Raw genomic sequence first — 10,451 nt, 5'->3', positions numbered from 1 at the left:
CCATAAAATTAAAAATTTTGGGACACTTGTCAATTTTCTAAGGTTTCAATTTGATTCTTCCGTCTAAATTGGAAGTTAAAATCAACAATTTTCGAATGTTTATCAATTTTTTGAAGATGTAGACGTAGACAAAAAATTTAGACGAAAGACTAAATTGAATCTAGACTTAAAGTGTAGTAACTAAATTGTTCAAAATAAAATTATGTGAATAAAAGTAAAATTTAGATCAAATAACAATGATAGAGATCACTAATTTTGGAGCTCTAAAAAGACCACTAATGATATGACACTCAATAAAAAAAGAAAAAAAATACAACACCAAAGTCAAAACATCAAATCATTCATGGTGGAGCCCACTGCCACATCATTAGTGATAGCACTAATTAGTGCTCTCACTCATTTTCCTAGATCAAATTACTGGGGTGAAAAGTGTAATTAACTTTAAAATTTTCCATGAAAGCTTACGGAAAGATTCGAAAACATTTCCAAATACTATCATGTAAAGTTTCTTTGGAATTTCCCATCCCACCGGAACGTGTTTTCCTTTTGAAACAAATTTCAAGGCAACCCCGACTCCTCCAAGTTGATGCTTCTTCCGGATGCTTTGTTATTCATAATTTCCATTTATATATTTTCAGATTTTTTTAAAATCATTTTTATTTTATTTAAGGAAACTTCTTGTGATTATGTAAGTTGTTTTCCGGTGAAGTACTTGCAATTTTCTACACATCTAACTAAAATTTGTATTCTTGTAATAAAGTTGGTGTTGAGGTTGCCAGACACAATTTTCAGTTTCACCTTCCTCAATGAACCAAATGAGTCCCACCACCACCTCATTTGTGCAGTTAAGTTTCTTGTTAGTTATTTAAAAATTTAATATCATATTTAAATGGATTAAATTGAAATTTTTTTTTTTTTTTATTTTTATTTTTTTTTTTATTTTACTCCAGGCAAAAGTGTAATTTTTTAAAAGTTAAGGGAGGCAGGTGCCCCCGTCCTTACTTGCCTCCGTAACTGATTATAGAGATGCCTTTTGAGTTGAAATTAACGGTTGGGTCAAATCATAATAGACAATGATCCTGTTTGGTGTAGCTGTTAAAACAGATTATAAATTATAACTTAATAAATTATAGATTATGATTTTCATCAGAAGCTGTTAATTTGTTTGGTATAGCTGTTAGATTATGGATTTAAGTTTCTGAGTAGTGTTTGTTAAATAAGCTGTAAAGTAACTTTTTCAATTAACTTTTATTTTTTATTATTCACTATTTGTCTACATTTCTCATAAAAAATAATAATAATATTTTATAGCCCATTTGTGTCTTTTTCTATTTAAAAAAATAAAAAATAAAAAAATCTAAGAGTATAACTGTGAATTAACATGTCCACAGCAGAAGTTGATAATCAGAAGCAAGGAGTGAACAGCTTCTCAGAATCAGCTTTTTTGACTTAAAATAAATTGTTAGAATCAGAAACTGTTTGAAATAAATTTAACCAAACAGTCCAAAATAATTTTTTAAAAGTCAAAAGCCATAAATTGGCTCAAAAAAGCCCCATCAAACACCCCCAATACTTCGAAATGTATTGGGTTGGGTCTCTAACAAGAATGATTGTTGGGATGTTTAAATTCTTACAGCTCAATTCAGGTACCTTTATTTGGAGTTCAATAGATTTCAATAACATTTCACATTGCAAAAATGCTTGGGACCCTCAAAGTTAGGGACTCCCATGACCCTCTAAAATGATGTGGACCAATCATTTATTTTTGGCTTTTTATTTTTTTTGTTTTTTTTTTTCCAATCTAGACCAATCACAGGTGAGTAGGGGTAGTAGGGGTAGTAGGGGTTGTATTTTTTAGGGGTTTGTAACATTGTTGTTTCACATTGCATTGCTATTGCAGAATATAGACCAAGATCAACTGACCATCTATAGGGTCTCTCATCTTATGTTATTGAACACTTAAAAAAAAAAAAAAAAAAAAAAAAAAAGGTAATTATACTAACAGTTCCTATAGTTTGAAACTCGTGTCACTTTGTTCCATAACTTTTCAATTCTGACACATTTGATCCCGAATTTTGAATATTGTTCCAAATAAGGACAATTAAAGATACAATTGTTTAATGGGTTAATTACACTAATAGTCCCTATAGTTTGGGACTTGTGTCACTTTGGTCCCTGACTTTTCAATCACTACTACAAATATAGATAAAGATCACACTTTTTTGGTGTGATGTATGTTTTTTAATCACACCTTTTAAGTTTTATTAAAGTGTGGTCTTTAGGAGTGTGATTAAAAATGGTCATTTTTAATCACACTTTTAAGTGTCATTAAAAAATACTTTCATCACACCTTTTAAGTGTGATTAATAATATTTAGATCACACCTTTTAAGTGTGGTTAAAAACATTTAGATCACACCTTTTAAGTGTGATTAAAAATATTTAGATCACACTTTTTAAGTGTGGTTAAAAATATTTAGATCACACCTTTTAAGTGTGATTAAAAACTTTAGTTCACACCTTTTAAGTGTGATTAAAAATATTTTGATCACACCTTTTAAGTGTGATCTTTGGAAGTGTGATTAAAAATGATCATTTTTAATCACACTTTTTAAGTGTGATTAATAACATTTAGATCACACCTTTTAAGTGTGATTAAAAATATTTACATCACATCTTTTAAGTATGATTAATAACATTTAGATCACATCTTTTAAGTGTGATTAATAACTAATAAAATCTGTGATAAAAAAAAGGTGCTACATATTTGAAAAATAATCAATATTATTTTTGTATGCACATTTGAATAATGTAATACACACTATATACTATATTTTGAATCATAACCACATATTGAATAGAATAACGTCATATATTTCATAAATGAAAATTAAATATTCAAAAGTATATACAAAAGAATTAAATAATAAAAAATTAACTGTGCTTACATATATTAAAAAATGAAAAAACTTAAAAAAACTAAGTTCTTTAATTCTTGGACCATATTTTGCATCTCTCCAAAAAAATTCTGACCTGAAAAATAAAAAACACAAATTAATCCAGAAACCGCTAATGCATATGAATAAACTAAAAAGTTAATTCAACAAACCAAAATAGAAACATTAATTATTTCTGCTTGATCTTAATTCTTTTGGAAGTAACTTTCCTGTTAACAATTAGATGCCACAGCAGCTCAGTGTCAATGACATTGTAATTAGAAGGTCACTAATGAGCACAATATTTAAAAATGATAAATTTCAATACAGCTTGTGTACGATCTTTTTGTGAATATATATTATTTAAAAAATTAACTGTGCTTACATATATTAAAAAATGAAAAAATTTGAAGCACAAACTTCTTGAATTCTTTGACTATATTTTGCATCTTTCTAATTAATTTCTGACCTGAAAAATGAAAATACAAATTAATTCAGAGACCGCTACAAACACAAATTGCCTTTTAGCAACTCCAAAACCAAACTATCAACCTATATGGGAATCAATCAACTCTGATGTGGTTATGCATCAACTGACTGTATATGTGATGATCAATGTCAAGCAAGCATGACATGTTAGAGTGACACACATTCACAAGAATTATTGCATGAATGTTAAATCAAATATCATTATACTCAATCCCTCCATACAAAATTTGCCCATTTGTAGTGATATGACATTGAATGTGTTTGTTAGCAATTCATAGTATTGCTTTAGTAATAATAATGCTTGGGCAAATCATGAAAATCATAGAGAGAAATTCACAAGCTAATAAGATCAATAAAGTAGTACCTGTGACCTTTGAACTTCAGACCTGAATTTGGACAAAGTGGACTCCTGAATCATTACACTCCACAGAAAAAGCACAAAGCACCCACAAAAGAAAGAAAAAAGACTTGCAATATCAATATTAGAAGTAAAGATGAATCTACATGATAAAAAGCATCGAATACTTGTGAGCTTTTACAAGCTTCTACAGATTAACAGTGAAGTAGGAACAGTGAGGTATTTATCAACTAACATTAGTAAAACATGGGGAACCTCCCATTTGAATTCCATCCACATATTGGCTAAGAAAATCAATCTGATGATTAGAACTTAAATGATTTCTAGAGCCCTTAGCAAAACCAGCACACAAAACTATTAAATAAGTGATGCTTCAATCAGTTCATAATCAAACTCAAGATATTTAGCAGCAAGCAAGGGAGATAATGGGATCTATATGATATATCCCATCACCCTACAAACAACTAAGATGTACTTCTAGCTTAAACATAATTATTATTTAAAGACAAGGAATGGTCATTTACCTACTACCTAGTGATCTGCACCAATATGTTCCCAAGAGTTGTCTTCTACTCCAGCTGACCAACTGTAACCATCAACTCCTTGTCGTCTAAAACAGGATATCTTGCTAAAGCTGAAAAACTAGCAGCAGTGTACCTCAACAGATCCACAAGTAACTGCAAAAGAAAAATTCACAGCTGTCAGGGAAATATTGCTTTAAGACAGTTGGCATGCTTTGGTGCAGAGAATTTAATGCCACGTCTTGTAGAGTTTCAGAAATCAAAGCAAAAATGCAGAGACTACTGCAAGAAGAAAAGTTGCACCATAACAAATATTTCAAACACAAGACTTGTGGCAACTGGAAAGAGTACCAAAGAGATAATTAACAGAAGAGAAGACTCGAAAGGCACAATAAGTATCTTAAATAAATGTTAATCTAAAACAGATTCTGATGAAAGAAAGTTTGTTTTTTTTTGCCCCTCACAGGATACAGTTTTGATTCCTCTAATAAAAATATTTTGATGATTTTTAACAGTACAGGGTTTAATTTGATACAAGACTTTTAATTAAAGGTTATGATATATGCAGAAGCATTTTCAGAAAATGTCCCAATCCACCAAAACAAGTCGCGACTTGCCATCCTCTGTGAACAGGTGTGACATAACAGCCTTAAGAAATTCAACATCCAGTTTGACTATGGTCAAATCAATACTTATCAATAATGCAAGGAAACTCAAAAGTAAAGAAAAAATAAAAATGACACATCATTGTAGGGTCCAAACCTACAAGTCTCAAAGTTCTGAGAAGACCTTGGCAAATATTCAGGAAAAATTATTTTAAAGCCTTTACAAAACCGATTAACTATGTTAGCATTTTTTTTATTAAAAAAAAAAACTCAACCTTCTAATTCTAAACCTTCCTTCAGCATTTGGATTACAATTCAATTGCAGTAAAATCTAGATGTTGGTTAAATCAGCATTTATGTAATCAGCACAATGCAAGTCCATGTTCTCAGAAATGAAACATACTAAGGGTTTTTTTATTCCAATACTAGGTTCTTCCTACAGCTAGCAAGTTTCTACAAGCTGCATAATTTTATTTTCAAATAAGAATTCTGAAAAACAATGTTGATACTTCTCTTTGCACAATCCTGTAAAACGACTTCATAACTCAAGAAAAGTCCCACTTAAGAAAATTCATTAGGTAATTAATTTACATCACATATCATTTACCTGGAAAAAGAGATTGCAATGTTCTTCTTGAGACTCCTCAGTCGACATAGTGTCATCTTCAAATGCTTTCCACACCATATGCTTGCCTAAAAGTAAGACTCAAGATATTCACCAACACATATTTCTAATAACTTCAAGAAACTGAAATATAGCATCTGTTACAGAAGTACAGATAACCTAATGAAGTAGACGGAGGATAGAAATGAAATGTACCTTGATACCAAGAGAAATAAAGTGTCGTAGACATCCTGATATGTCTAACTCAAGATATTTTGCAGCTACATGCAAAATAGTTTTATTTAACATGCACTGGGAAATGTCCAAGCATGTGAAGTCTTCCCAGAAAATCTAGTCAACTGTTAAGGTAAGAACTGTGACAAAAAATATAGAACACTCAAACAGTGTGTAGGTATATTACACACTGAAAAATGATAATCTCCTCTTTGACAATTAATGTGGGTGATTATACAATAAAGGAGTTCAATGTGCAAGGCTTTGTTGCCACAGATCACAGCACCATCTAGTCATTTATCACACTAAAGAATGTGTACCACAAGCACATGCATCTTTGTTCCAATCAGTAAGAGATCAGCACATGACAAACTAGTTCTAATCTGAAGCTTTCTTTTATCTAATAGAATAGGACTATAAGAAAAGATCTTTGGACTGATAGAAAGAACAAAACAAATTATTTCCCATTTACATCCGCCCTTTGTGCCACATCACTTGCCTTTTTTTCTTCTTTTCCACTAATTCATCTTCATCTCATTGTTTATCAAAAAAGGAATAATAATAATAAGGGGAAGATATAAGAAGCCATGAGTCAGCATTCTAAATTTAGAGAGAAAACGATGAGTCCAAGGAGACCAACTCCCCTCCCCCCAGCACAAGTGCACAGGCGTGCCCTACGAAAAATAAAAAAGTACATCATTTTTTGGAGACAAATTAAATTGCCAAATTGCTAAAGTTTAATCATTTTGTGATGACACAGGTTTGAGACAGTTAGATTAGAAAAATAAGGGGAGATCTGAGGTGGACAGGGTGAGAGTTGATGTGGTAATAGGGGGTAGAGATAGTAGGAGTAGTGGAGAACTAAAGGTGGTGAACAAAAGTGTTCAAGTTGCCGAATGAGGAGATTTTCTATAAATACGAGGGTCAGAACATGAGTGCCACTTGATCGCTCTAACTGAGCCGCATTCCCTTGAAGGTCCAGCATATACGTCACAAGGAAGCATTCAGGCACCCCCTTACGCCCAACCTCGAGAGGATCCATAGGCCCTACTCTTGATCTAGGCTAGCGTGAGCGGATTAAGGTACCAGTAGAGACAAGGGATTGAGGCATAGGAGAAGCATGCTTAGGTAGAGTATCAATTGGCAAAGCCAAGGGTACCTAGCTTGTCACTGTAAGCAAAAGAGGTGACACACTTAAGTGACGATTTGCTTGGTCGATCCTGATTTTCCCAATTTCCTTGAGGCTTAACCAAAGAACAACTCTTTACCTCTCTTTTGAGGGACAACATACAAAGAGAAAAATTGAACAACCTATGCATAAAACATGAAATATAAGAAACTTCATTTTTCAAAACTAAAAGTAACACCAAGAAGATTATTTATTTTTTGAGAAAAAAAAAAAAAAAAAGAGGATAAGCAAAGACTCAAAAGAATATTACAGTCACAAATCAGTTTAAAAGTGACAAGCAAAATCTTTCTCAGTAAGTCAATCAACATGTTTTTGCAAGTCAGAAATTTCCCGTTTTCAGATTGTTATAGACCCAATCTTGAAAAATCAATAATATTCAAATCAATTTCAAGGCAAGGACTAGACACAATGACAACGAAGTCACTTGGGAATGCCTATAAGAAGTATCTTCACCCAATTCCACTATGACGACAGAATCTGTTGATATACAAGACTGGAATTTTTGCTATACAATAAGCCACTGTAATTTCTCCCATGCTTACAACCAAATTCTGGACACTACCCATTTTAACCATAACAATCACGCAAGACACAAACTCAACTATATTTCAGATTTATATAAAAAAGAATGAATGAAATGAAAAACAATTGCAAAACAAAGTTGGCTGGATACTATTAGGGATTCAATAAGAGAACCCAATTCAGATTTCTCAGATATCCCCAACTCCTCAAGTTTGATAAGAAGTTGAACGCGGCTCTCAACAACCTGTAAGATAAAAAGTTTTATGTATCACAAATGTTATACCATTCACCATAGACTACAAGATCCATTGTAACAACTTCAGTACCCAGTAACATTTGTTAAATTCCCCATCAAAGTCCAAATTGATGAAGTCTGATGGACATAAAGACAACAAAAGAAGTAAATAGAAAAACCGGAATAAAATTAATATGACTACAGAAAGTATTTAAAACAGATTATGAAATGAAGGAATTGTAGGTTAGTGAGCACAAATTTAATAGATAAGTACAAAGAGGCCATTAGAGTTTACTACTATAGCACTACTATACTCAAAAGTCAAGGATAGCATTCTCTAAAAATAAGAAGTGTCCACAAAAGATGAAATTTATTATCTGTAGACAAAATTTGGTAATTAAGATGACAAAAAAATACAGCGTAGTTTTACTTCATGAAATATATCAACCCTAAGAACAAATTATGAAATATTTGAACCCGAAGAAGAAAGGAGGTTATCGTCAGTTTGTACTGCATTTAGATGAGTCCATCCTACAAAAGGTCAAAATGAATAATAGTATTTTATCACACATTGCCATCGCGCTTCCTGAAGAAAAGGGGGGTGGGGGTGTTGGTTAACAAAATCTGCATGGTTGGCATGAAAGTATGCATAAACCGAGTAAACACCTTTTCAGAGGTTGTTTGGAAAAACTTATTTGCAACTTAAAAAAATCTAGCTTAAGAAAAACATCTAAACCCAACTTCATAAAAGTTAACTTTTTTAGCTTGTTTTGAGCTAGAAAAATAAATAAAAAGTTTTATCAAACAAAATTATTGCTGTCTAAAGCCTGGATTATGGTTACTTTAACTAAAGTATTTTATTGCTGTCTAAAGTCAGGATTATGGTTACTTTAACAATCTGGACCCACCAACCAAAGATTAAAAAAGAGAAAAAGTGAAGACCTTGTTACTAATATACAATGATTCAAAAAGATGTAAAATCTTTAACCATTCTACACCTGTAGATCACATTGTAACCAGTTAATCATGAACTACAAAAGCATGATTCCCCAGATATGTTACCTAGAAAGTATTTATAAAGTGTCTTTCAAAGAGAATTATTTGAATATAACATGCAAAATTGATGGTACAATAAAATAAAGTACAGAGAAGGAAAAGTTGTTAAAATAACAATCAAACTGTAAGATCTCACTATTAGCAATTTAGCATTATTCAAATTACATCAATAAACTCTAGTTTATGAGATTCAAAGCAAACAACCACAAACTTCAATCTGGATATTAAAATAGCAAAGCAACCAATCACATCCCAATGTTTGGCATTACAGATAATTATTGTGATTCAAAAAAATTAATTCTATATCAGCAAAATCACTCATTAACAAAACCAAGCAGTCATAGAGACCTAATCAAGTTGTTTGAAGTTGACCAAGTGAATCTATACTATCTACAGTATTATATAAAGCACACAACTCATAAGATTTTGAAGGTTTGTTAAGCTATTCTTTTTTCTTCCAAAAGTACACATATTGTTAAACAGTTATCAATTTCAATCCATTTTCCTCATTTAACAAATCACCAAAAAATGTATACGTAAAATTGCAAACACATCACATTTGCACTTATTCTTCCAAAAATACACACATATTGTTAAACAGTTATCAATTTCAATCCATTTTCTTCATTTAACAAATCACACAAAAAATTGAGTGGTAAAATTAGATATAATTTATGTTAAATTACAAATGCATCACATTTGCACCGACAAGCTAGTTTTTAAAAAAGTTACTAGACCCCATCAAATACTCTGCCAAAAAGAAAAACTGATAACAAAAATAATAAAAATACAAAGCAAAGCAAAACAAGCTATATGGCTAGAAGAAACCAACAGTGTGACACCAAAGAACAACCTAACAATCAAACAGTTAATTTTTCTCAAAAACGCAGATCATAACAAGCCATTATCAGACAGATCTACCAAATTGACACCCAAAACACATAGCTGCATCAAGATCTAAACTTTAACATTAAAAAACAAAAACCCAGATTAAAAAACAAAAACCCAAATAGAAGGAAGACTCACAAAGCAATCATCGTCAATGGTGAAGATATACTTCTTCTTAGAAACCATATACCCAAAGCAGCGACAAGCAGAGTCCTTGAAGGAAATGCAAGAAGCCTTAGGACCCAAAATCCTGTTAATATCGTTACGATTATAGAGCTCGTAATCGAACCCATCAGGGACCTTGATGGTCTTCGAAGGTTCACCGTCCTGGACAATGATTCTCTCGATCAGCCGGATGGTTTTCAAACTCTTCAAACCTCACCAAGGGAGTCTCTTCGCTCAAATGCATGTTAATATTAAAGGATTTGTATACCAGACGGGGAGGCGAGGAGGCTTCGAAGGGTCTAGAAGGAGAGAGAAGAAATGAGAAACTGCTCGCCGGAGAGAGAGAGAGAACCCTAAGAAGAGATTAGGGATTTTTGGTTTTTGAGATTGGGGATTTTGGGTTTTTAGGGGGGATTTTGGTTGAAGAGGTTGGGGATTTTGGGTTTTGGGGGGCCGGGGGGAGAACCCGATTGGGGATTTTGGTTGAACAGATTGGGGATTTTGGGTTTTTGGGGGGAGGAGGAGGGGGGAGCGGGAATGGAAAACAAGAAACCGATTGGGGGGGCGGGGGGAATGAGAAAAAAAAAAATTTAAATTTTCATTACTAATAAATATTTAAATAATAAATCGTTTTTTTTTTTTCGCGAAAA

The 10,451-nt window shown here is 32.3% G+C and overlaps 2 long non-coding RNA genes across 2 annotated transcripts; both read right to left on the bottom strand.

Moving 5' to 3' along the window:
* Positions 1–2,857: 2,857 nt before the first annotated feature.
* On the bottom strand, positions 2,858–5,673 carry LOC145821158 (uncharacterized). The gene is made up of 2 exons (XR_014363192.1): positions 5,516–5,673; positions 2,858–3,032 (listed from the first exon to the last, which is right to left on the bottom strand). It is a non-coding gene; the product is annotated as an uncharacterized LOC145821158 (long non-coding RNA).
* Positions 5,674–5,743: 70 nt separating this feature from the next.
* On the bottom strand, positions 5,744–10,038 carry LOC145821157 (uncharacterized). The gene is made up of 3 exons (XR_014363191.1): positions 9,775–10,038; positions 7,609–7,701; positions 5,744–5,863 (listed from the first exon to the last, which is right to left on the bottom strand). It is a non-coding gene; the product is annotated as an uncharacterized LOC145821157 (long non-coding RNA).
* Between the last annotated feature and the right edge of the window lie 413 nt (positions 10,039–10,451).

Source organism: Camellia sinensis, chromosome 3, assembly GCF_055761805.1.
Source record: "Camellia sinensis isolate YWXY chromosome 3, ASM5576180v1, whole genome shotgun sequence".
Classification (NCBI taxonomy): Eukaryota; Viridiplantae; Streptophyta; class Magnoliopsida; order Ericales; family Theaceae; genus Camellia; species Camellia sinensis.
This window is presented reverse-complemented; position numbering and strand designations above follow the sequence as displayed.